Consider the following 27323-nt stretch of genomic DNA (forward strand, 5'->3'; position numbering starts at 1 on the left):
TAAAGCAAGATGCAAAAAGCAACACTTCCAATTATTTATTTTGGTGGTTATATTTCAGAATCAAACCTGGAGCTTGTTACTGAAGTCAATATTTAGTGTATCTTACAGTAAACTCTAGCTGTCCTGTCCCAATGTAAAAATTTTAGTTGTGTCTACTGTATGAAAAAACCTATGAGAAGAATATAATGCTCAGAAATGCTTGAAAAAAAAAATCACAGATTATTGTGATGAATTGTTTGCATGTAACACTTTCTAACTTTCTGCTATGTATGAAAACATGTTTTTAAATGCTACTTGCTAATATATTTGATTATGACATTAAGTCTCCTACTTTTTCTTAGAGGAAGAAATAGGAATTAGTTCTGAGCTCCTCTCTATCATTACTTATTTAAATAGAAGATTAACAAAATCTAATTCAAATGCCAATTAGTATGTATTTAGCAGAGTCAATTTTACACAATTCACAGCTTCTATCCAAAGATCAATCTTCAGTTATTTTTAAGGACTGCTAGCAATCCTTTGTCATTGAATTTCCCTATTACTTCACAGTCAAAGAACGATGATTATCTTTACTACCTCAATTATCTTGAATAAGAAGACATTTTTCTCTAGACTCAGTAGTAGTACCTTCAGAGAGCAGTTGCTATTATTTTAAAACTGCAATGTTTTAGGAGAATCACTGTTTCCTTCAACAGACCTTATTAGATTTATGTGGAATTCACAGTGATAAAAATAAATCTCAGAACCAGAAACAGCTTTCTTCCCCCAGTTTCTACACTGTACTTCATCAAGTTTCAAAGTTCAGCAAAACTCAGCTACAGTCCTTCAAAGAATATTTGATACATAAGTATTTGTATTAACAATTGTGCAAAGGACTAGGAACATACTGCACAAGCATGTTTTCCTCTTAACACCCATTAAAACCTTAGATCTTTTCTTATTTCCATGTCCAACCCCTCCATCAGAAAGCAGAACATTTTCCACAAATTTTGTTCTTCTAAAAAATAAACTGTCTGAAACAGTTTATCTTTTTATCTTATCCTTTTTGAAACAGTTTTCTCATGACAAGTAGGAAATAACTTTGATGTGGAATTCTTGATTGCTATTACAATTATACCTCAATATGTATGTGTGTAAGTAAATTCAAAATTTCACTTACATAACAATCATCTACTGTATCACTGGATTATCCTCTCTCAGGAAGCTGCTCCTCCAATAATATCAATATCTTCTCTAATTTGGCAAGCCAGTAATATTCCTTTCAAAGATGAATACTGTTAGAAAGGAAAATAAAGAGTGCTATTAAATTCTTATTTCTTTGTCCTTGCACCACTCTCTAGATAAATCAAATGTTAAACAAGTTTTTATAAAGTTTATAATCTCAAAGATACAGGTCTATAATTCTTCTACTGACTATTGACATCCCTTGCCTAATAAGGCATCTGAATCCATCTTAAGCTCTATTTCAGCTGTTTTTATTACTCACTAAATATAGTTTTATTAACCTGCTTTTTAAACTGCAGTTACCCATTGGCCTACCTGCTGCTGGTGAAAATCGTTAATCCATTATTCAGAACAGAATTATGTGAGCATTATTATTAACAAGGGAGAAGATACTGTTTCAGCAGTGCTATTTAACCTCCCCTTACATAATAGAAGGTTAGCTAATGACTGACAGCATAAAGAATAATGGAATTATTAATATTTGAGGCCAACCTCCCTGCTTCTGTCTATCAGAAGTAGAAGAATCATTTAAGTGAAATACCTTGTGTGACATATTTCAGATAATACAATGAGCTATAGCATTTGCTGGTTGAATGCATCTTTCATTTCTAAAGTTAGGTTTATGTCTACCTGCTCTCTGAGGGCTCAATTTTGCCGTAAATTACACCTGTGAATCATATGAGAGGAGGAAAATTTGTGAAATATTTCATCCATATGAAGCATTTTTGTTATGCTTTTTGGAAAATCAATTCAATTCCACTAATTTTGAAAAATGTCAAAATTGAGTCAATTTGTAGAAAAACTATTGTAGAAAGTACTGTCATTTTATTAAGACAATTACACAAAGGAATGTGAAATGAATTCTAGTAAAGGATTTTTCTCAAATGTAAAGTTTTCACTCAAGGGACAGCAAATCTAAATGGATCTTGGAGGAATACAGTTTTAAAGAACAACTTCTTCTCTGAGAGGTACATAATATTTTCATTTACTTGTGCAGCATTCTGTATTAATAGTTTATGAATAGTCCTTAGTTAGCTGTGAAGTATTGCAAGAATTTTTGCATGTTGAAGTGTATGGAATATATGTATTCAATATTCAATAAATATTTCTGAATTGGCCCTATGCGATTACTCTGGAGTTTCAAGTCATAAGGTACTACACTCCAATTCATTCTCACCAGTGTAACATTTCCAGTTCAGGCCTAAAAAAAGAATAATTTTCCCTCTCTTCCACAAAAAGCCTATTAGAATACCAATACAGAAAACAAATTAAACAATGTTAAGTGTTTACAAGGTTTTCAATTGCCATTGAGCTGTGTTCTTACTGTCAATATACATTAACCAGGAAAACGACAGAAACCTAACGTGGATTTTAGATATGACCCAGATATTGTCTGTCAGAACTTGTGATCTTTGTCATTCCATCTGGGTAGTAGCCTGAATTATGTAACTATCTGCACATTCCACAATTAAAAGAAATATCATTTCAGGTCAGTCAAAAGCTCTTTCTTTTTCTTTTTCTTTTTCTTTTTCTTTTTCTTTTTCTTTTTCTTTTTCTTTTTCTTTTTCTTTTTCTCTTTTTCTTTTTCTTTTTCTTTTTCTTTTTCTTTTTCTTTTTCTTTTTCTTTTTCTTTTTCTTTTTCTTTTTCTCTTTTTCTTTTTCTTTTTCTTTTTCTTTTTCTTTTTCTTTTTCTTTTTCTTTTTCTTTTTCTTTTTCTTTTCCTTTTCCTTTTTCTTTTTCTTTTTCTTTTTCTTTTTCTTTTTCTTTTTCTTTTTCTTTTTCTTTTTCTTTTTCTTTTTCTTTTTCTTTTTCTTTTTCTTTTTCTTTTTCTTTTTCTTTTTCTTTTTCTTTTTCTTTTTTCTTTTTTTTTTTGGGGGGGGGGGTGGGGGAGGGGGGGGGGTTGGGGGTGGGTGGGAAATACAAGATGAAACAAAAAACCAAAGTTATTTCTGATCCATCAAACCTTTCCTTAATAATTGTGTCCCCCTCCAGGTTAAAAAAGTGAAATATTTATAAAATGAGCTTTGAACTTTATTTTCAGCTTTTTCTGTAGGGGAACTTATCTGATCCAGACTTGTTTTGTTTTGTAATATCACTAAATATATTTTAAAAAACAAACAAACAACAAAACAAAACACAAAAACAACAATCAAACAAACACATGGAAGAAACATTGCCTGGCTTTTTGTTCGAGTTGTCCTCTTGAAGAATATTCCATTCGGCATTACTTAACTGAGAACTTACATCACCGAATAGCATTCATGATATATGTAGCAGTCTTAAGAACAAGCAATTTGGAAATTAGTCAACAACCAAGTGGTTGAAATTAGGCCCTGAGAAAATGTTCTAAAATAACCATGGTTCTGAATTAACTTGCACAAAATTTCTAAAATGTGTATTTATGACTTCTTAATGATATCATCATCACTTTTGTTAAAATACAGAACTTTCTGCAATGTATATAGATTATCTAGAGTACTCAGTATTCCTTTTGTAAATTGTGTAACATGAATGCTGTTTACTGAATAGGACTTCCTATTTAAACATGACAGAGCCAACAAAAGCTTGCAACCTCTAAGGATACATTTCTCTGGGAGTCTGAAATCATTTTAGAAGAAGGGAATTCTAATAAAAAATGTCAAACCTTCTGAGCTCTCTTCTAGCCAATATTTTTTAATGTCTTCCCAGCTTAAGACAGTTCTTCCTGAATTTCTAGGAAACTCTTGTTCTTACTGTCATCTCTGAACCCCGATCTTGTCTTCACACCTCACTTCATGCAGACACCCTCTTTCTTTAAGAAATATCTCAGTTTACAATTCTGCCATAAGCTGCTTGTTAAGTGTTCCTTGTGGTTGAGATTTTTCCACCTGAACATGTTCAGCTGCCCTAGGCTACACTTCTTCATAGATTTCCATCTGCCAGTACAGGATAATGAGACAATCTCACTCCCCTTGACTAGCCACCTTCTCAGCACTCTCTCATGCATATCTTCATCTAAGAGATCTACCATTTTTATTATTTATCATACCCTGAAGTTTTGGCTGAGTTGATTGTTTTAATTGGTGCATTAGCTTTTGACCCTCCACTAGCATTTTTACACGTGTCTGTTCTCTAACACTCACAGTAGTCTTTAATCAAAGATAGGCTGTGCTGATCTTCCATTTATTACTCATTCAATTCTGACTTCCACATGGTTGCCAGCTGTTAATTTCATGGACTTGTGTGTACATTATCCAAATATGTTTATATACTGCATCTACATAAGCAGAAGTATTTCTATAGTTTAGATACATGTTTTTTTTCAATCTTAGCAGTGGCAAGAAGAGTGACAATTTGGGTGCCAGGAGAAGTTTAAATTTGATCTGGGCAAGACTAAATGATAGAAGTCTATGATTATTTGCAATGCATTCGTATAAGTTAGTCTGGAGAAGGTGGCCCTCAAAAAGTGAAGAATATTCTCTTTTAGCTATCTCCACTAAGTACACAAACATGTAGGTAAAATGTATGTAGGTCATCTAGTTACTACATGCAAGAAAGTCACAAAAATTTATTGGAGATTTGATAATGTAAACTGCACTTATTTCTAAACAAGCTATTGCATTTTCTGATATGTCTGCTGTCCTCCAGGGTGTCTGTCCTTCAGTGTTCTACAGTGTTTCCAAAAGAAAGAACTTTTAGAACCATATACGGCTTGTTAATAAAAAACCATCAAGTCACAACTCTCTCATGATCTGGGAAATTAAACACGTAGCTTCTCTGAGTTTTCATGGGCCCCAGATTTATCTTGAAAAATCAACCCATTCAGTGCACTCATGTAACACAGTAAGTGAGGAGTGAGGTCATCAGGTAGGAGCTGAGACTGAAAAATTATGGAGAATTTGAATTAGGGAAGATGCAAGTTAAGGAAGATACAAGGACTAGAACAGAACTGTCCAAACAGGTCAGTTCTTCTTTGTGTTCTATGTTTGAAAAAGTAATTAAATACTCAGTCTCTTCTGTCATCATGACTCTTTTTGGCACCAGTTATTTTATTTGGTATTTTCATTTCACATCAGTAATATATATGTATGTATATGTATATATATGTATGTATATGTATGTATTTTTGTGAGTACCAAATTAACTTTTTCTGAATCAGAATCATGGCTTGTTTAGTAGATATGAGTAAGTAAAGTTGAAAACCAGATCATTTCATAAGACTGTCAGTTCTTCAAGTGGTTCCTGCTTTGACCTACAGTTATCTCAGGCAGTTCTCCATTGAATTGATGGAAATCACACTACTGTAGCTAATCACTCAAAAAATACATATGTCATATATACACACGCATATATGGAAAGGAGACTTAAGTTGTTTTGTTTCAGATATTTTAAGGACTGGGTTGTGTCATAGGTGTTTCAATTAACGGTATGTACTTTGGGCTTGTTAATATGACACTGCTCAGTATTTCCTCTTCCCCTCTCCCAATGTACTTCATTTTCTTTGATTCAAGTGCTGACATATCTAATATCCATTATATATAAGCTCATCCTTGAAAGCACTGCACAGAGTCCTACAGATGATGTCATGCTAAGAAGTGGCTTTCTCCTTCCTTCCCGTGGGGCCCTTTCACATCTCAGCATGCAACCAAGTGCTGACAAGATGGTTTATACGTAATGACACCAAGCACAGCTAGCTATCTAAAAGAAAATTAAATCTCACACTGAGAAGGACCCACTACCAGTTAAGCTTGCAATGAGCTGTACCTTTGCCAAGAACCATTGTTAAGAACCACTTATTTTTTTTTATTATTATTTTTAAAATTATTTTATTATTGTTCAATATTGAGAAATTGTGCAAGACAAACCTCAAATATATTTCCATCTAATTCAGAATGATTTGGAACAAAAAGACTTCTGCTTTGAATCCAAGGAAGAACAGAAGATATTCAAGAGACTCCTTCCTCCTGGTGTAGAGTCACATGTGCCTGGCTATAGAGCATGACAGGGACAGGTTTTTTAAAACCAGATTATCATCATATTTAGTTGGTTGCAAGACTCCTCAAATTAAATCCAATTTAAAGCATTCAAACTAAAGTAATACATATTGGTTTCATTCTCAGGTTTCTTTTCTGTACTTTATTTTTTGAAAGCCAAAAGGGACGGATGAAGAATTCTAAAAACTTCAGAACTATATTTTTCAGTGATGTGACACACAACAGCATTGGCCCTGTCGTTCAAGAGAAGCACTTGTATTTCATTTCAAATTAATTTTAAAATGAGGTTATGCTACTTTTTCTTCTGATATTTCCAAGATGATACAAAAAAATTCCACCAGAAATTTTGGCATTTGCTGTATGAAAATTCTATGTACAAAACTCCTGTTTCTCAAATCATTCACCGTTCGTGAAATTTCTTGTGTTTTTCTGAAGGGCATTCTATTTTTTTTTACTTATCTCAGGATCAAAATCCTTGTAAATACAGTCAGAAGACTGAACAATATCACAGTGAACTTGTTTAAACTGTGTTAGAATTTATTTTATTACATTAGTTCAAACACTACTGTGCAGCCACATATATAATTTTAAATCTTTAAATCTTTAAATAATAATAATATATTGGATTAGCGTAAATTAAGTCTTTCTGAAGTTAAGGTACATCAAGACAGGACCAACTTAATTCACTTTATAGCTCTCTGCATGGGAGCTTAATAAAATCAGTTTAGCACCCAAACTTGATGAATCTGTGCAATCTTGTATGCAGTCAAGCCATCAGAAGAAGTACCATTTTATCATCTAAAAATTTACTACTAGAAAAAAGAGAACCAGTTCAAAAATATATTCTGTATTACGATGTATCAAATACTGACCATGAATTCCTGTCATCAGATATCTACCTGAATCTGCTTCAGGAATCTAAAATCAGGAAAATAGCATGTCTGTTATTGGTCCAAGATCAAGAACACTTTGTATGTCTTTTCTAAAAATAAAAAAATAAAAAAATAAAAAAAAGAAATACATGTGCCAATGATCTTCCAAACTGTACAAACAAAAGGTATGAAAAAACAAAGGAAAGAATTGGAACTCCAAAATAATATCACTCTGAATTTTGCCCTCTTGCTCGGACTCAGGAGCCTCTTGATCATAAACCAAAAGCAAATCATAAGAAAAAAATCACAATGCACAAAACTAATACAGTTTCAAATGACACAACAGGCAACATTTGATTCAAATACACTGCTTCAAAGCTGGTGGCTGAAACATTGGCTGGGATTTCTCACATGAAACAATGCTGCCTGAGAATGCCTAACATGCTAAATATGCACATCTCACACATTGCTTGAATTTGTTCATTACTGACTTCCTTTGGGATAAAAGAGACATTGTCAAAGTGATAATGATGGTGTAAACATTTTGGCCACTTCAAGCATTTTCTGAATGCCAGATAAATTCAGAATAATTTTTAGCAGTAGGCTTGCCAGAGCTTCAACGGAAGCTTTCATTACAGCCATTCATATCCCTATAATAAAGATTGCATCAGCAACTTCATTACAAACACTTTTTCAGAGGATTTGATAATTTGGCTGTAAAAAGTATTTTTGGCTGAAACTTGGCATATAAGCAGATTTTGATATAATTTTGAAGTTAGTTTTAAACTCTTCATCTGTTTTCTAGATAAAGATTGAAGAAACACAGATTGTTCTCTTTCTTGTTCGTTTGTTTGTTCTACATAGAAAAGCATCAAGTTTTTTTCTTCTGAAGTACAAGTCATGTGAGGAAAAGAAATGCTAAGACCCACATACATGCCAGGCTTGAAAATAATTAGTTAAATGTCTGTATTTGCACTTACATATTTGTTAATTACATGTACCCTTGTTAACTGCTATTCAGGATGCTAAATGTTAAATTAACAGACTGATTTAGTACCTAAGCTACTTTGATAACACTGATTTTTCACCATTCAATAGAATACGCACAACCTTTGATGAATGTTTATTTTTCACACTGACCTCACTAGATAACTCAATATTATCTATATTTTTAAGGAGTGAGACTCAAAAGATTCCAACAGGTTTATACCAGTGATGAGATTAAACACTGGAAAGTGGATGAAGGCCCAAAAAATGTCCATATCGTTACATCTTAATGAGATCGGGACAATGCTACATAGTTTAGTCCAGACTTAAAGTTTACTGATGTCACACACACTCACTGATAGAGAGGAATGGAAATAAACTTCCCATACACTGTCTTCTGTTACTCTCTAATCTGCCAGCACATCACTGCTTAACCAAAATCTAGTTGGGACTACCATCAGCAAACCAATGAACAAGTTCTGAAGGACTTATTCAATTTAAGATTGAGGCAATTGTGGCCACTTCTCAAAAATGAAGCTTCTTTCCTGGCAGATGCTGACAGGTAAACTGCAAGCATTGCCCATGTTTTTCCAGGAAAGAAATTATGAATTCTAAATGAGAAATGGAAGCTGTCCTTCTACACATTCTGTTTCCTTTATAACCATATAAGCTAAAGCCTGTCTTCCCGAAACTCCTGCACTCTACTAACAATAGAAAGAATAATAGTACTAGCCTGCAACAGCCAACTTCTGCTTTCCCAAAAGTGAAAGAGCATACAAAAGCTTTTTGCACTGGGGAAACTGAATAAAGCTCTACACTGTAAATACTTCCATGAATAAAATAGAAATAGTAATTACTTCATTTTCTGCATCTTATAAGGATTATTCACTGTGCTCGTCACCATGGGAATAAGCATGCTTTGGTTTGCCTCCCTGAAATCCCAGTGTTTAATATTGTACATGTTGGGGTCATCTAAATTAGCACAAGAGAGCCAGGGACAGAAAAGAATATGCTGAGGAGGAAAAAAAATGCAGTATCAATCTTTGTCCAGAAGAATAACATAACAATGAAAGCTTCAAAGAATCTTATCCCTTACAGGGTTCATTTTACTGTTCTCTTCCAATACCACTTATATATTGCTCTTATCACCCTTCAATTTTTTGTTTTTCTCTCAAATTAGGCAACTAAAACAATTCAATTGGATTTCAAGACCACAGCTTTCTGTCTAAAACTGTACGCAATTTATTTGGACTGAGAGAACCATTTGGAGATATTTATTTCTCCTCTGTTGTGTAACATCACTCATGGGAGTGGCTCAGGGTTACCTGTAGCTTTCAGTGGGCAAGTATGATACCCAGTTGCCTTGCTAATAATCTTGCATTTCACTGGACTTGTCCAATTAAATTTCTATCTTTACTGCCAGCTAAATCATCCTTTCTTTACCAGATGGGTGATTTAACTGTATATCCCAGGCAATTACATACTTCCCCTGCCACAATTATAATCTCCTGAGCTCTACAAGGAGTTGGAGAACCTCCATTCTACCCAAAAGAATGGAAATATCTTATATGGCTATATGGTAGTAGAAAATGAAACCAAATTCACATGTGATATAATCACATTTGGATACGTTAAGCTTTCAATAAAAATAGTGATCATCAACAGATGAGTAATTACTGGAAATGAGGAAAAAGAAAACTTTTTCACAGAGTTAAACTAATCTGGGTGAAATTCACTTCTATGAAACCTGTACATCATAGCCTTGCAAGTACTAGAGAATAAAAACCTATTCACAGGAGATGGTGAAATCTGTAAAGAAATTAATACTTACTGAAGTTGTCAGCCAGGACATATTTGTACTGGGTAATTAAGTTAGTGCCATGCAGGGCAGGGGATTCATTTGCACTTTTTGAACATGCACAGAGTGCACCTTTTCTTAATGTCTGCATGAAACTGCTGCACTCCTCATTCTGTACAGCAAGCAACTGTGGTAAGGCTTATGGTACATGGTTAGACCTTTGTTTTCCATGATGTACTAAATCAATTTCAATTACCAAAAAAAAAAAGTGATCTACATGACAGATGGCCTCAAAACACTTTCCTTCATGGTTCATTACCAGAGTCTTGTAAACAGGAATAGGCTTTCTTACCTGTCTGTGAAGACACTGCTTTATGTCTTATTCTGGGAATGCTGACTATAAATATGTTAGTGCTATTTCATGGTGCAGAACTTCCAGACACTGCTATTCCCTTACCAAATTAGCTGCCACTGTTTTAAGATTAGATTTGTGTACAGAATTTAAATACTCTCTCATTTCTGGATGTAAATCTGCCTTCACATGGTGCCTCATGCACTCTGGAAACTTTGTGACACAAATAAATTTAGAACAATCCTATTGGACCCATTCTGGATTTGCTCTCAGGAAATGACAGAAGAACTTACCTGAAGAACTCACAACTCAGCCCCCAGTTGCTTTGCAATGTATGGATGAATTAGCTGAATTACAGACTGCTTCACTGTGCCTCCACTATGCCTTTTTTGCTAAAGCTTGATGCTGCAACAAATGCTAAAATATACTGTCTTTTCCTCTTACATATTCATTATCAGATTAAATATGCTTACAAGAAACACTGAAAGTGGAAGGACTGAACGTTTATAGGGCACTACTGCTTCTGGCCAGTTTGGAGAGAATCAGTTTGAAGAACTTGACTTTTAGCTATTTGGCACGGGTGAACTTCTGCACAGGACACTCTGTTTTGAAGTAAAGGCTTTTAAATTATTTTTATTTTTAAACATAATGTAGAATATGGCATCCAAGAAATGCATTATAAACCTTACACAGAAGCCAAAACTGTATGAGATTCATGGCCATAAACAGTTTCCGATGCTGCTCTTGATGACTAGTGTGACTGCATGATGACTAGTGAGTTTAACTCAGCTTCTGAGTAAGTATCATTTTACCCTGCAGACAGACCACCAGAATACTGTGAGCATACTTAAATAGGAAATGGCTATTGATTATCAGCAAGGGCAGCAGAATCTAGCCTGGGACAAGCACGTAGGCTCTTTAACTAAAAACATGTAATTTTCTGTTTTTTTTTTTCTGGAAAGGCCAATTTTATCCATCAAGATGCAACTTTGTATAGCATTAAAGATACTACTCTTGTGTTCCTGGATTGAGAAGTGGTGCTGTTGATTGGTGGGACAGATGTCCATGTTGCTTTTGCTGGAGAAAAGGGAAGATGAATATTTATGGAGTTTTGCATTAGATACAGGCTGTATATTGACCCTGTTCTACAACTCCCCATGCAGCACTATGAGAACCTATCTCAATTATGTATTCTTGTTATTAAACAAAAGATTTTGTCTGAAAGTATTAAAGTTTTTTATTAGGTTTTTTGTTTGTTTGTTTGTTTAGAAAATATCAAACCATTTTCTTAAGGGTAAGAGAAAATTATTTTCATTGCATAATATATTTGTAGCCCCAAATCCACCACTCTTAAATCCAGAAAAAAATATCATATTATCTGTAACTAAGGCAGTATAATGCCACTTTCCCAGGAAAGCTTTTTGTTTACGCAAGTGAAACAGCACTGTTGTAGCTCCAAAATGCAATTGCCAATAATATGAGAGCAGCGCTAGGAAACGCATAACTGAGATGTGGGAGTAAAGACCAAATCTTCCCTGCTATAAACATCTACCCTTTGCAGTGCTGTGCTGTTAGAAAATTTGACTGTGACTGTTTAGGCTATTGCTTTTCTGTTACCTTTCTTATGACCTGCATTATGATTTGTGTTTGCTTTTATTTGAATGGAGGGCAGAGGAATATACAGATGAAAATTAAATTGGGAGGTTGCCAAGAACTAAGTATTTTTCATGTTTTGCTTCCACTCTTCTGGGCTATAAAACACAGCAGTAGGGACAGGACCACCAGCTTCATTTTCACATGTGATCTACAGTGCATCTGACCAGCTGTCTGTACAAGGTGGAAAGCTAGTTTATTATTCTATTGCACCAGATAACCTCTGATGAAAAGCATCTCCAAACCATTCCACTCAAACAGGGATTGTTTCTGTAAAAACAGGATGTTATGTATCCATGTGTAGATTACGGATGCTTAGAGACAAAACAAGGGTAGGATCCACATAGCAGTTTTTTAACAAAAAGTACAGATTTTTTGAAACTGCTTCTTAGAGGAACATAAATAATGTTTTGTTTTCTTATTGCTGTAAAAGGATCACTTTCTGCCTTCAACCTTTCCACCTACTAGATATATCTTCTTGGGTCTTTCCCAGTGTCCTCCCCAGAAATGGAGTAATGGGGATTGCACTCAATCACTTCCTACAGGAATCACTCAATGCCTTTTCCTCCTGAAAGACTGAAAGGAGAGTCAGTGGACCTGCATCTATATTATGAGATTAGGTAATCCTTAGAAGAGGCAGGAGCTAAATCACATACAAAGAAGCAACTTGTGCACTTCTCAAGTACACACTCTCCTGCTTGTGCACATTTTCTGATTCTCGTACCATGTGCAGTGAAGCCATAACTAGAAAAAGGGGGAAAAAATGCTAACCTTTATAACACGAATGACTAAAATACAGCCAGACAGATCAGTGAGAATACTGGGAGCTACTGAGTGGGTATATTCCTCATTGCTCAGTGCCAAACAGAATATAAACAATACTTCATAAAGGGGAAAGTTGTCTTAAAGTCTATGTACCATTCAAACCAAAAGCAACTTAAAATTCAACACAAAATGATATAGTGACGCAGAAATTTGGTAACAAACCTCACAGCCAGATACAAAGATAAAAGAGCTTTAAAACACCAGCATACATAACCAAAGAATGTGAAGGAAGTCAGACCTTAGCATCTAATTTTCAACACTGAATTATCTAGAAGCACTAAGCTAAGTATCATATACATACACAAACAGCATCAATGCAGTGCTTGTGTTTACTCTTCAAGACACTACTAAAAATATCAGTTTTGTTGAGAAGAACACAAACCCTTCCCAAAACAGGACTAAGCCCTTCAAATACTCAGGAAACATGCACTAGTAATATTTAGGAAAACATTTGTGTGTCAGTAGGAATGTTTCTTACCCGAGTCACTCTGCTGCATCGCAAATTCAGTTCATGGGTGTTTAACTGACAGAGCACATTGCAGTGTCAGTCTGTTTTGTCTGTTTGTTTGTTTGTTTATTTTTTCTCAACAATCACTTGGATCTCAATACAAGCATTTTCAGCAGAGAATATTTATGCAACATCTGTACAATCAAACTTTAAGGAGACTAAGCACTAACTCTGTATTCCCTTCTTAATAGGTTTCCTTCACACAGAAATACGTCAGTGATAAACACAGTCTTATTCTTACCATTAACCATTTGGCCCTCAGAGACCCTGGTTAAAGACAGACTTCCACTGCAGTGGGTGCTGAATAACAGCCTAGAAAGCCATCAGTTCCTTTCATTTTCTTAAATATTAAATTCTCTGCATCCAGGCTTTGTGTTAATTTTTAATATATTTGTTCTGCCTTCATGCTGCTAATGCAAATGTGAAATACAGCCTCTTGTATGCTTATGAACTTTAGATTAATCCTGCTTGTCTCTTAAATAAATCTGAGAATGTGGATACAGGATAAAAATCTTCTTAGGAAACTGCATGAAACCCCCTGTTCCCTCCGAGGCTTTTGATAGGAACCCTGCTGAGCAAAGCAGGGCATATGTTATTGAGAGAAGTGGGAAAGTGACAGATGTTGAAGACATTTGTGAACAACACAATTGGGTCCATAGATAGATACAACCGTATCTGATTAGGTAGACAGCTCCATTCATCTATTTGTACAACAGCCAGGAGGTCTCTAATTGTTTTGCAGATCACTTAGCAATTAATGATGCTGTTGCCCTTGGACAGATCATGCTACAGATCAATATTTTCTGGCAAAGTCAAAGCACTGAGAAGACAGTGAAGTTACTCTATTAATAGAGACCACAAGCAAAGTTTGGGATGTGAGCTTTCTTGGACAAGAATTTATCTGTCTCAAAAAAATATTGTTTATGAAGTGAATCGAGAATTAGAAGATATATGCATTACATTCAACTGAGAGTTATTTATACTGCATGTTACTTTACATAAACAATTTCCTGAGTGTACCACATATTCTTTTTAAGCTCTCCTCTCAAATAATTACCTCTCTTTTATAAATTCCATTTAATGAAAAAGAATGCACAGAAATTTTTGCACCAAATCAAAGGCAAGGGTGGAAAAAGGAGATCAGACTGATCAGACTAATCAGTGGGAAAATGTGGGAAAAAAAAGAAGAATGTGGAAGGGCTACAGAGAGTAGGAAAGCTGCGGTCAAATTTCACCCTTGCTTTACCTGCACATGCATATTATGGATATTACTGCTGTAGAACAGCTTTGTTTTATGAGATAATTCTCAAGTTACAAGCTCTAAAATTCTGTATTTGAAACTGTTTCCTTACTCCTTTACAGAGAATGTCTGTTCAAAACACTGGGGAACTGAAGTGATTGGACTAGTAGCCCACAGTAAACTTATGTATTTTATGTTAGCAGGGTTTATTTTGTTCCTACTGTTATCCAGTGAAATCTCAGCTTTAAGGCAAGGGGTAACATTTGGTTTCATAAAAGCTGATGGTAAAGTTTTAGTTGATTTTTATCCATTATTTCCCTGGTATGAAAAATGATCCCCAATTTCCTTTTGGAACAAACCTTAAAGTCAAACAAAAATTAATTGCAACCTACATTTTTAAAGTGTAAAATTAAATAATTTGCAATAAAATTGCAGTTATTTACTACTCATGTGGCTAAAAATGGTTATTGTATCTAACGTGAAGACTTCACTGGATTTCCAACACAGTTTTACATTACAGATTTAAAGTGCTTCAGGATAATTTTAAATGGGAAAAAAATGTAGTTTGAAAATAAGTTATTTTCAGTAATCCTATTCCAGTTCGTCCATACAGCTATCTGTGCAAAACAAATCTTATCAGTGCAATATCAACTACTTGGGAATATCTCAGACCACCAGGTATCTTACATGCTCCTACAATTTGTGTAACAACAGATTATCCAGTAGTGTTATTTTATTCCCTTCACCAGAATTATTCCAACACATAATTTGGCCATGAAAACCTACCTGAGGATGCAAATGATTCATCCTTTAGGAAACCTATGGGAAATCAATGAAGAGATGGAAAAATTCATTTTAAGGATAACTTTTAGTGACAGTGTCGACTCTTGGGAACTCTAATGGCATTCCTCGTGCACTCCACATACATATTTAACATGGAAATATTTTAATAGAATTTAAAAATGTATTAAAAAGCCTAATATTTGTTAAGTTCTTTACAGGAACATACTGAGAGGAGCAATGAATACCCTAAAACATAATATTCTAAATTAGCTAATCACCTTCCATCGCTGGATTTTTTCTTAGTGCCATTTCATCCACAAGATGTTTCCAACAGAAGCTTTATTTTTCATCAGTCCTTTTCTAAAAGAATTTTCACTACAGAAGCAGATGAGAAAAGGAGTAATGCAAGGGGCATTGAGAAGCCATGCAATCCATCTCTCTACTGCAGGAAATGACCAATGATAGCTCCAGAATGACTGTCAAGTGGTGGAGGCTCTCCACACTACTGACTTTCTCTGTTCTTAATGGGACTTGCTTATGCATCTACTAATTTTAGCAAACTTAAAATTTTCTAAGACTTTCTAGTATTTGATAAAACAGAACAAAACAAACAAACAAACAAACAAAAAACAAAACAAAACAAAAACAAATCAAAAACTTCCAAAGTTGATCTACTCTTCTCCTTGGGACCACAGAGTTCAGATATTGATGGCAGTTTAGAGGGAATTGCTCCTTGCTGAATTACACTTGAAAAAGAAAAGGTGCTGCAAGCCAGAAGCAGGAAGATGGAGGAAAAGCTTCAGATCCTCTTCAGTCCTGCTACCTGGGCTGTCTCCTGCCCACAAAACAAGGGGTGGAGGAGGGAAAATCATAAAGAGTGGTCAGGTATGCAACCCTCAGTTACGGGCTCACTAGTACATTTATGTTTACTGTTTTTCCTCACCATGGTCATGGACAATGATTGAATTCATTTTGCACAGATCTGTCTTGAAGGGCAGTGTCCTGCCTTTGCACAGCTACTCTTCGCATATTGTGTGGAGCAAAGGGATCACAGAATCATAGAATCACAAGATTGGAAAGGACCTACAAGATCAACTAGTCCAACTCCCATTACCATTGCTACCACTGCTACAATTGCTACCACAAGCCACTAAGATCTTTGCATGTATGAACACATCACTGCATGTGTTTTGTGAGGGGTACTGCCTACTGTATGAACTCCAGTACAACAACTGCTTTCTTGATAATATTTAAATTCTTTTATTTGTGAATACTAATATCCAGATCCTTTGCTCTCAGAAATTCTGCTTTGTTGTCTATAGGGCAGACTACATAACTGCTACTTGTAAGCTATCAATATTTTTAAAGGTTTAATTTACAATTTGCTTCACCAGCAACCTACATCTCCTGATTTTAATGCAAACTACAAAATGTTTTACAATTCTAAGGTATCTTATGTATTGTGAGAAACGTAATAGTGATTTTGAATGCTGTAGATTACAAAACACATCTATCTTAATATATAAAATCTCTGCATATAGGTCTAATACTGTTAAATATAGATAGAATAAATATTGATAATTCATTTTCATAAATAATATATCTACAATAACTATTTGAATCACTGACTATTCTTACTGGACATATATAACCTTTCTCAGGCACTCTGTCATAGCAAATCCCAAAGGCTTCTGTAGAAGATCAACAAAACAGCAATGGAAATAGAAGGTTCCAGATCACTAAAATCCTTGTTATTATATGCTTGACAAAGTCATTGGACAGTTGGGAACTAAGCATGAGCTTCCAACAAGGGCAAAGCAATTTATCAAGGATTTATGCCCACACACTGGCTGGGAGAGTGACAGTGTTACTGTCATCCTCTGTGGTATGAGAAAGATTATGGGCGGGAAATCTATATTGGAATAAAAAACAAAAACTGAAAGTAGCAAAATGCAGAGGTTTTGGAATGCATCCAAGCAGAATTTGCAAAGGGAACACACAATAACTCTCAAACATACTGAAATGCGACTTAATTGTTTGATCAAATCCAGTCATTACTGTTCGTCATTTTGAGAACAAAATCTTATGGGTTCTGGATGTCTGGGCATTCCTCAGCAAGGAAGTCTCAGATGCACAGGAACAGGCCATCCCCCTTTGCCATAAGATGAGCCAAAGGGGAAGAAAACCAGCATGGATCAGGCCAAGCAAGCATGAAGGACAGGTCCTGCTTGACCAACCTCATCTCTTTCTATGACTGAGTGACTTACCTGGTGGATTATGGAAAGGCTGTTGATGTAGTCTACTTAGACTTCAGCAAAGCCTTTGTGTCTGCCTGCTGGCAGCTTGTGTCTAGGACAGGTACACTTTTTTCTGGGTAAATAACTGGCTGGAGGATTAGGCCCAGAGAGTGGTGGTAAATGGAGTTAAATCCAGATGGTTTTTAAGTCCCAAGTGGTGTTCCCCAGGGATCAGTACTGGGGCCTGACCTGTTCAGTGCCTCTACTGATGACCTGAACAAGGGGACTGAGTGCACCCTCAGAAAGTTTGCAAACGACAAAAAGCTAGGAAGAAGTGCTGAACTGCCTGAGGGTAGGAAGGCCTTTCAGAGGGTTTTGGACAGGCTGGATTGCTGGGCTGAGGCTAATGGGATGAACTTCAACAAGAACAAGTGCTAAATGTTTCAGTTTAGCCACAACAACTCCAGGAAATGTGACAAGCTTCTGGCAGAGTGGCTGGAAGTCTGTGTGAAAGAAATGGACCTGAGATTGTCCATCAACACTTGGCTAAACATGATCCAGCAGTGTGTCCAGGTAGCCAAAAAGGCCAATGGCATCATGGTTTGTATCAGAAATAGCATTTCCAGCAGGGAGGTGATCATCCCCCTGTACTTGGATCTGTTGAAGAAGCATCTTGAGTTCAAATTCGGGCCACTCATTACAAGAAGGACACTGAGGCCCTGGAGCATATGCAGTACAACAAAGTTGGTGAGGGATCTGGAGCACAAGTCTTATGAGGAGTGGCTGAGGTAATCAGGATTGCTCAGTCTGAACAAAACTCAGGGGCAACCTCGTTGATCTCTACAACACACTGAAAGGAGGTTGTGGTGAGGCGAAGATCAGCCTGTTCTCCCATGTATCTAGTGACATAGGATAAGAAAAAATGGCCTCAAGTTGTACTGGGGGAAGTTCGCTTTGGATATTAGGAAAAAAAAATCTTCCTTGAAAGAGTTCTTAGGCACTAGAACAGGATGCCCTTGGAGGTGATGGAGTCATCATCCCTGGAGGTGTTCAAGACAAATTTAGATGTTATACAAAGGGAAATGGTTTAAGTGGTAAGTGGATGTTTGGACTAGATGATTATGGAGGGCTTTTCCAACCTTGGTGATTCTATGATTCTATCTTGCAAGTATAGGCTTTTGCAAGTATAGATTAGTTTTTTTTTCCCTCATATAAAGCAAGTCAGAAGAATTCTGAAAAAATGTTTTAGCAGGGGTTTTCATCAGGAAGATGATAATATACATATTCTGCTTTCCATTAATAATCAAAGTTGCACTGATTTATCTGCCATCTGCACAGGGTTGAGAGCTACTTAAAGAGAGTGATTGGCTCTGTGAGGTGAAATAGATTATTACATTTTCAGGTACATTTTGTGTACATTTTGATCTAGGTTGCTGGTGAACAAAAAAATCACCTTCCAATATATATGAGACCAATTATCAGCTGACAAAATTTATATCACATAAATAAAACCCATCAAATTGGGTTGGCAAATTTGCTGGCAGTTTCAAATGAAAGCCAAGAATTAATTGGACACAGAGACACACAACTTTTCCATTTTGAAGATGAATTCCTGCAATTTGAAATTGAGTTACATTTAACATTGCCTTGAGGATTTTCATTTCTGAGAATGCTTGCCAGGGACTGATGAGAAAAACTAGGGAAAATATCCTAGAGTTCTATTTTAGTGAGATTGTTATACTATGTCCATCATTACAGTAGTTGGTTGATAAATATGAGCCATGGGGCTCTTCCAATTCTTATGGCCCATTATTCATAATAATGATTCTGCAAGATTATATGCATATAAAAGCAAAACTTGCCTTCTCCTTAGAGCAAAACTTCTTTTCTTGAATTTGGCCTAGGGAGAGGAAAAAGCTAAATCATGTATTTGTTTTACTATCTAGCAGCTCTTTGTAGAGGTCTACTTGAATAAAGCTGGTAATTTGTCAAGCCCTTTAAAAACAATATAATTTGTACTTTATTTAGAGGACAAGTTCAACTGGGCAGAATTTTAGTTTAAAATTTTTCCCTTCTGGATAACTAAGATCAAAGTTGCACTAAGATAGTTTTTTTTCCAAATAAATCTAAACAAAATCAAGTTATTTAAGATCAACCCAGGAGTGCATCCTAAACTTGATGAACTCTCACAGAACAATCTTGGCAATCTGTAGATTCTCCTTTAACAACATGATGAACTTTGCTAAACCTTTGCATTTGAAGGCACACAAAAGCTGAAAAAACTATTCAACAGGCATACCAAGCACAGAGAATATAGGAAGGCACACTATTTCTAAGTGATGAGTCCCTAGAACACTGGAATAGTAACAGCCAGCAGTTAAGTGAAGTTTTGTCAGTCTTTCAGAGACAAAAGACCACAGGACAGGACTGTGAGCTTCGTCTACTTTCATGAAACTCGTAAATGGAAGAAGTGTAAAGAGAAGCCAGGCCAGTTGCAAAGGATGGGCCATATACATGTGTCACTGCAGCTCAGTAAATGGCACTCTCCAGAATCTCTAGAGATCCTCAAGTTAGCTGTATTCACTGAATTCCTATTTTCAACATTAATTATTGGCTCAGAAAAACTCCAGAAAACAAAGTCTGTACAAATCATGATATGCTGCCAAGAAAAAATGAAATGTGCAAAGAGCTCCATTTTGTTAAGCTTTCAATTTCCACAGCAAAGCTGTAGCGTATGCTGTCCCTCTGCCCCCTGCACCTGCATGTCAGCTGGCATTTTAAAATTTGCAACAAAACTTGTAGAGAATAGTACATGAAAAACTAGAACTAAAGGAGAAATAGACAGTCACATCTGAACTGAAGTTGTCAAATTAGGAAATCATCTGTACAAAAAGGACCTTCTTTATTTAACATGAATGAAACTGTATGAAAATCCACAGGCTGCCCTAAAGTCTGTGGGATCTAATGCTACAAAAAAGGTAACCTTTTAAGTAAAATTTGTAAGAATTTTACAAAATTTTTTAAAACCCCTGAAATTTTACTAAAAACAGTCCCTTGGTATTGTGTGTTCCCATAATTGTGCTTGCTAATATTACATGTTTTTTCTCTTACTATTTCAGTGTTAAATTTTCTATCCATACCACTTATTTCCTTTACATCTAAAGATTCACAGATGATGTGTTCAAATCATACTCATTTCTTCCACTTACTGCCTTAACATGCCATTGCTGTGATGCTTTATATAAATTCTGCTGCAGTGGAGCTCATGTGCTAGAACCATCACTCACTGTTCTTCTGAAAAGACTCAGCATTTGGTTTCTTCTCAGCTGTTTTCCTTCAACTCTGGGTAACCAGGTAATTCAACAAAACTTAAAACCATGATTTTATCCTTATTTCTCTCCATACTATCAGGCTGAGAATATTGATTAGAAATAGAAGCTTCACTGCACTAACGATCTTTTCTACATATTTGTGTATTCCAAACAAACTTTATGTCTCATTTTCTACCTCTGGGTTATATTTCCTTGCATCTGTCCATGTAACACACTTTGATCTTTAGATTAATGACACAGAAAATACCCAAAACGACTGGAAATTTGAAAGCGCACATGACTCTTCAGAAGAGAGTAGAATAACTTTGTGTCCAGTCTAGGCAGTAAGTAGGTATGGGTTTATAAAAGCTCATACTGCTGAAGTTTAAGGTAACAGTAATATTTTGTCTGAGATTCAGACTCAAACTTGCTACTCTTTTCTGCAACTAGTCTCAATAGTCTACTATTAACTTTAGATACTGGAGGAAGGAAATAAAATGATTCAAACTGAACTGGGATCTTTCATTCTCAAAAGAACAGACATAACTGTAGGAATGAAATTAGTAATTAGTTACACAGAACTCCCCTAAGAAAATAAAGAACAGAGAACACTAAAATAAATGGAGCTAAACAGAAAGTACAAGTTTAAAATGAATGTACCTGCTCACAGTACAGCTGACAAATTTTATAATTTGATTAGGAGTCTGAAAGCATAATCACTCATGTAGTAGAGGTTAACAGAGACTCCTGAAAAGAGATTGAGGTCTGTAAATTTACGTCATCTAATAATTCAAGTGATCCACCTTCTTTACTGAAGTTGAGTCATTTACAAGGCTTCTGCTTCTAGAAATGAGGATGAAAGTCACAAAGATAGAAAATTCTCTAAGGAAAATGGGAAGTGTGGGCCAGGAGGAAGGAGGGAGAAAGGAAAGCAAAATGCTGGTTGGTGTAAAAGAAAGAGAACTACCACAAAGATAAATGAAACCCTTGTCTCAGTGAAAAGCAACTTAGCTTTATGAACTGCTACTCACTGTCAGGAATATGAACTATTAAAATTAAACAAGTTGATTTTAATACGCCTTGGTAACTGTGATTGATCTTATGGAACTGCTGTTGACTAAGTCAGGAAACAACTTGGGATCCAGTTTAAAATGGAGTTTTTATTCCTTGTTTAATGGATTTTTGTACCTAAGGCTAGTACAGTGTTGTAAAAATGATTAAAACGTGCCCTATCCCTGTGTAATCAATAAAGCTTCCCACTCAAAGATTGGCTCATTTCCAGGGACTCCTCAGCATGCTTGGCCATGCTGTGTCTGTAGAATTCCAAATAAGTCATCTATCATTATTTCTATACACAGGACTCATTAGACATCTCATCCTTCAGCTTATTAGCACTGAAGTCAGCCATACAATCAAATCAAAAGGTCACCTATTAACAAACATGCAGTTAGACCAAACATACATCAAAATCTTAACAGATATATGTCAAAATACAGTAGCAGAGATGGATAAAAGACTGACAGAGACATTCAAGACATGAAATGCAAAGCATTTACAAATGAAAATTGGGTGAATTCATTCTAGTTAACCAAAGGAAGTATAACACGGCAGGTTAAACAAACTGATCTTACATTTTGTTGAACACAAGAAGGAAAATCCATCCCTCTGGCTTTCAAAATTCTTACACCACTGAAATTCTAACCTCTTTACATTCTATGAAAAAGTATTTAAGATGTAGAGAACACAACAAACAGCTGGGGACTTCAGGTGTTGGTTTTTATTTGTTTTTTTCTTTCATATGAACAAGGTTAGTTAAAAATATGATAAGTGGGTTTATCTAGAGAAGTGTAGTTCCTTTAAGTACTACCCATAACAATGCTATACATTGCTTTTCACTAAAAAAAATGGAAAGAATATCCATACCAACTAGATCTCCAGTAACAATGAATGCTTGGGGAAGGATATTAAGATGATACCTGGCACGCAGGTGCCAGGATTTTTGGGATTGTTTCCTGTTTTGAGCAAATTTAATCATGGACTTTTTACTTGAATTTGTCCTTGACTGCCTGACACACTGCTTGTTCACAAATTTGTCATGTTTTGAAAAGAAACCGTCATTAATTGGCCTGTGAGGAACCACCTTAGCTACTGGTCTTGTTTTTGGTTGTTTAAGTTATGAGTAACATTAATATACATTGAATTTCATGATAAAACATGGAAAATTATATATATTTTTCTTTCAATTCAAAATAGTTAAAATAAACAATACACTTATCTTAAAGGCTTTTCACCTATGCAAAAGCACAACAGAAATGTTTTTATTTTTGTTATTTTCTGCCCAAGCCCACCTTAATAATAACTTTGATGTGAAGACTGATTATATTCTTGATCATGTTGAAAAGGAAATTGTATTTAAATTATCTGCTAAATAAACCTATGTTCAATAACAAGTCATCTGTGTTTCTCAAAAGTCTACACATCCATTCTGAAACAAGCAACTTGTGAACTGACACACATTCATTAATCAAAAATTTAGGAGGCACTAGAAAGAGGCACTTTCATAAGGGGAAACACACACTGGACTGTACAGATAATACCTTTTTGTTGAGAAAAACAAACAAACCCAAACAAAGAATCAATCAAACAAACAAACAAAAACAAAAACAAAAAACAGAGAAGAAATTATTTTAATAAACTGTGCTTGGAGTTCATCCCAGAAGCCTTCTGCCTTGTATTACCTCTACAGAAATATGAACTTGGTTTGCCCAGGGTAAGAACAGAGATCTGTGTCTGGGCTGGCTTGCGTCCATCTCTGCTTATACACAATGGAAACACAAATGCAGGAAGATCATGAGTTCTCCTCTTTATCACTTATTTTGCTCTTCTTCTGTATCTCTTTCTTTTATCTTTTTAATGAAGAAATTGAAACCAACCCTTCACAAGTGAATGGAGGTCTTAATACTAGATAAGTAAATAAATCTCTTCTTTGATAAAAGCCTATTTTGCTTTCCAATCAGTCTTCTACATTTTTTATACCTCCAGCTAAGTACCACCTGCTTTTCCTTCCCATTTTTTTCTGCTTTGAGGATGGTGCAATTTTTCATTAAACATAGAAGTTTCTGATACGAAGTATCTTTTAAATCAAGCCATCAAAAATGAATTATTACCCTGTTCACCCTTTGGCACCCCAAGCACACTACTGTTCTTAGGTTTAATCTGATTCTTTACTTTGTTCTATATGTGTCACAGTGCAAGTTATTCTAACTGGATATGTTGAAAGCTCAGAGAGATTGTGCTATTTACTGTGCCACAAAGCTTGTTTTCTCCAGCTGCAGACTTTGCTCATATTTGGCTCTTAACTGTTCCTTTGTTTTATGAGTGTTCATCACATATAATTGTCTGTACATAATTTGTGTACAAAAACCTCTAGTTTCTCACACAGTTTCATAATAATGAAATAGAACCCACTGAGAAACATATCAGAAATAATGTTTTCAAGACCATATATCTCCAAATTGTAAGAGGACCTGGTTGAGTATTTTTCTATAATTACAGTAATCTATATAAAATCACACATAACAAGAAATGACAAGACAGAACATAAAGAAAAATAATGATTTAAAAAAGAAAAACTGGCTTGCTTAGAAAAGTAGTTGTTCTCATGCTAGACCATTAGCTTTAATGGTAAATGAGATTTTTGAGGAGAAGACAGGGAAGCTAAAGTAAAGTGTCAGATTCTTTCAGAAAATCTAACCTGAGTCAAAGAATTTAATTATAATTACCCATTTATTCTTTATGCTTTCACTAAGACTTCTGCTTGCCATTTTTACATAGGATTCCATGAATAATTAAGATTTCAGTAACTCTTTAATGATAATTTCTTGTGAGAAAAGAGATTTGTTTCTGACCCTTACTGCAACCACTCTCTTAGATGAGCTCTTTCTCTGTTTCATGAAAATGTGAGGCACATTGGAAGCCAAAAAGCTCCCTGGAGCCTATTCTAAGGTTAACACCACTATTTGTAAATTAACCCTCAAAACCATTTCAGAAGTGTTGCAAAGTATTTCCAAAACTGTATCACAGATAAATATTTTCATCTATATTTATGTAAGAAACTCTAATCTTCAAAACACTCGAAGTTACAGAGATTAGTACGTGTTGGTTTGTTTTTTTCAGGAGTCTCATTTCTGATTTTGTATTGTTCTTCATTATCTTCGTCCTTTAAAGTAAATGTACCCCTCTATATCTAGTTCTTCTATTTGTATTAATTATACATGAAGACATTGCAACTTTCTTTTCACATAAAATCATTCTTATGTTCAAAATTTAAAAGTAATAATATTTTACAATTTAATTTTTTTTAGTGTAATCACAGAAACTGATCCATTAACTTAGGTATATATTACTACTCTGGAAGAAGAGGAAATGTTAAACGCTGTTTAGATGAAATGTAATACTGGCCAAACAGTGACTAAAAACATCCAACTGAAATGAAAACAGCATGAACCTTAAAATGCAGAGTGCTATTTTGCGCCTTAATTTGTGCATTTCCTGTTGCATTCAGGACAACTAAAACCCTTATTTGCAGAAAAATATGATACATACTCAGTGACCATCATTTCTGGCTATGCTCTTAAAAAAACAAGGAAAAGACTGACAGAAGTTCAGAAAATATTGAGTTAATATTCATTTATTTATTGCTTGACTTACATAAAACAAACAATTGTTGGTGATGTGATGTGTCTTAACTCATCTAATTGGCAAGCTCATGCTTTTTTTTTTGCTTTTTTTTTCTTTTTCTTTTTTTTTCTTTTTAATGAAAATCACTTGCAAGGATACTGAGAAACTTGTGAACTCTTTGTGGGAAGTCTATTCATTCTTTCATTATTGGTCCTTCAGTGGAACGTTATTTTACATTTCTTTAACTCTCTTTCAGGAGAATAGAACTGTATTTTTAAGTAGGACACAATGAATCTTTAAGCACTGCAGTACTTAAATGAACTATGAGATTTTCCTGAAATATTTGCAGAGGAAAGGATCTATGCAGGGTTGTTTCTTATTATTAAATATGCATATTAAAACAAATAACCTTGAATATAGGAAATACTTACTGGTGTTCATGTGACAAAACAGCTAGCAGTAACAGCTTATATTCCAAGAGCACCTTTCACTTTAGGTGTTACCTACTAATGGTTATCTGATCAGGATTTATATGATGGATAAGCGCACGTTACCCATCCAAATGAAAGCAGAGATTTGAACTCTGGTCAGGATACTACAGCCAAGTTGAGCTAGGTACATTTGGCTGAAAATACCGCCAACTACTGGAGTGATAAGTCCATTCAGAGACTGAGTTGGAGGTTTAAAAGCATTAAATAAAAGAAACAACTATGAGTCAAGTTTGTACCAAGGACATACAAATCGCGGTTGACAATATCAAGAATCAATTAAGATATCTCACACTGGCTCTGGAGCAGCTTTTTTGGATATGAATACTTATATCTTCCTAAACTACAGACATTAAGCTACATGGAAGATGAGAATGTTGAAGTCTCCTTTGTGATTACAACACAAGTAGGAGAAAGGAACTCTCATTTTGGCTCAGCAAAGGCAGTAATGCAAATTCCAAACATAAAGCAATACTACAAAAGAGAAAAGATGTGTTCTATAACCAACCACCTTGTCTGACAAGAACTGTTTTGATCATACAGGCTTTAGTACAGCCTGGAAGCCTTTTTATGTTTATGTCTACAACAACTTTACTAGGAATTTTCATGGATCTTGTGCTTGGTTTCAAGAACACTTCTGAACTCAAGCTATTCTCACAGATTTTCAGACATAGTTAAAACTTGTATCTAACGCAACCCACAATGGATACCACCATTGACTCATAATAACTTCTGTATTTATCAGAGATGCCAGAGATTTCATACCGTATGTTGCATTACCTCATTGAGCATTTCCTTTGCCTAAATCTACATAAAAAAGTATGTACAATGGAAATGGGCTTTCCAATATTATGCTAATAGTTTGGGAGCAGATCTCTTAACAGATAACAAAGAGAATTATGTGAGGAATTAAAGAAAAATGAAACACAAAACATTCTTCCTCTAATTAAGAATTTCCTAATTATGTCATTTTACTTAGGAAAAAAATGGTATCAAATAACATCAAGTTTTTATATGGAAGATACAAAGGACAAATAACACACATTCAATTAAATCTCAGATTGAAATAGGCTACATTATATACTAAACCTAAATCTCTCGAACAATTGAATCAGCTAATCAGCTAACTCATTAAATGCAATAAAAACATCTGCTTATAACATAATGAAATCAAGACTTCCTACACCATTAAATTCTGCATATGTAAAATTATACACTTTACTGAAACAATGAAATAGATAATCAAAACCATTAAAACAAATCTGTCCAATACCAACGTGACATTTTAATGTAACTCATTAATGATTGATTTCTACACTGAAAGTGATTATTTTGTGAATTTGCACAGAAGATATTGCAAAAGCCAACTCTATAATTTGTCTTTCAGAATCT

At 35.0% G+C, this 27323-nt stretch overlaps 1 long non-coding RNA gene across 1 annotated transcript in view; it reads right to left on the bottom strand.

Moving 5' to 3' along the window:
- Positions 1-1159: 1159 nt before the first annotated feature.
- The window catches only part of LOC107313530 (uncharacterized), a 49228-nt gene continuing 23064 nt past the window's right edge, over positions 1160-27323 (bottom strand). Inside the window, exon 3 of the long non-coding RNA XR_004307157.2 lies at positions 1160-1274. This is a non-coding gene — a long non-coding RNA (uncharacterized LOC107313530). The remainder of the gene's footprint in view (positions 1275-27323) is intronic.

Source organism: Coturnix japonica, chromosome 4 (genome assembly GCF_054131305.1).
Source record: "Coturnix japonica strain WE chromosome 4, WE-NBRP24, whole genome shotgun sequence".
NCBI lineage: Eukaryota > Metazoa > Chordata > Aves > Galliformes > Phasianidae > Coturnix > Coturnix japonica.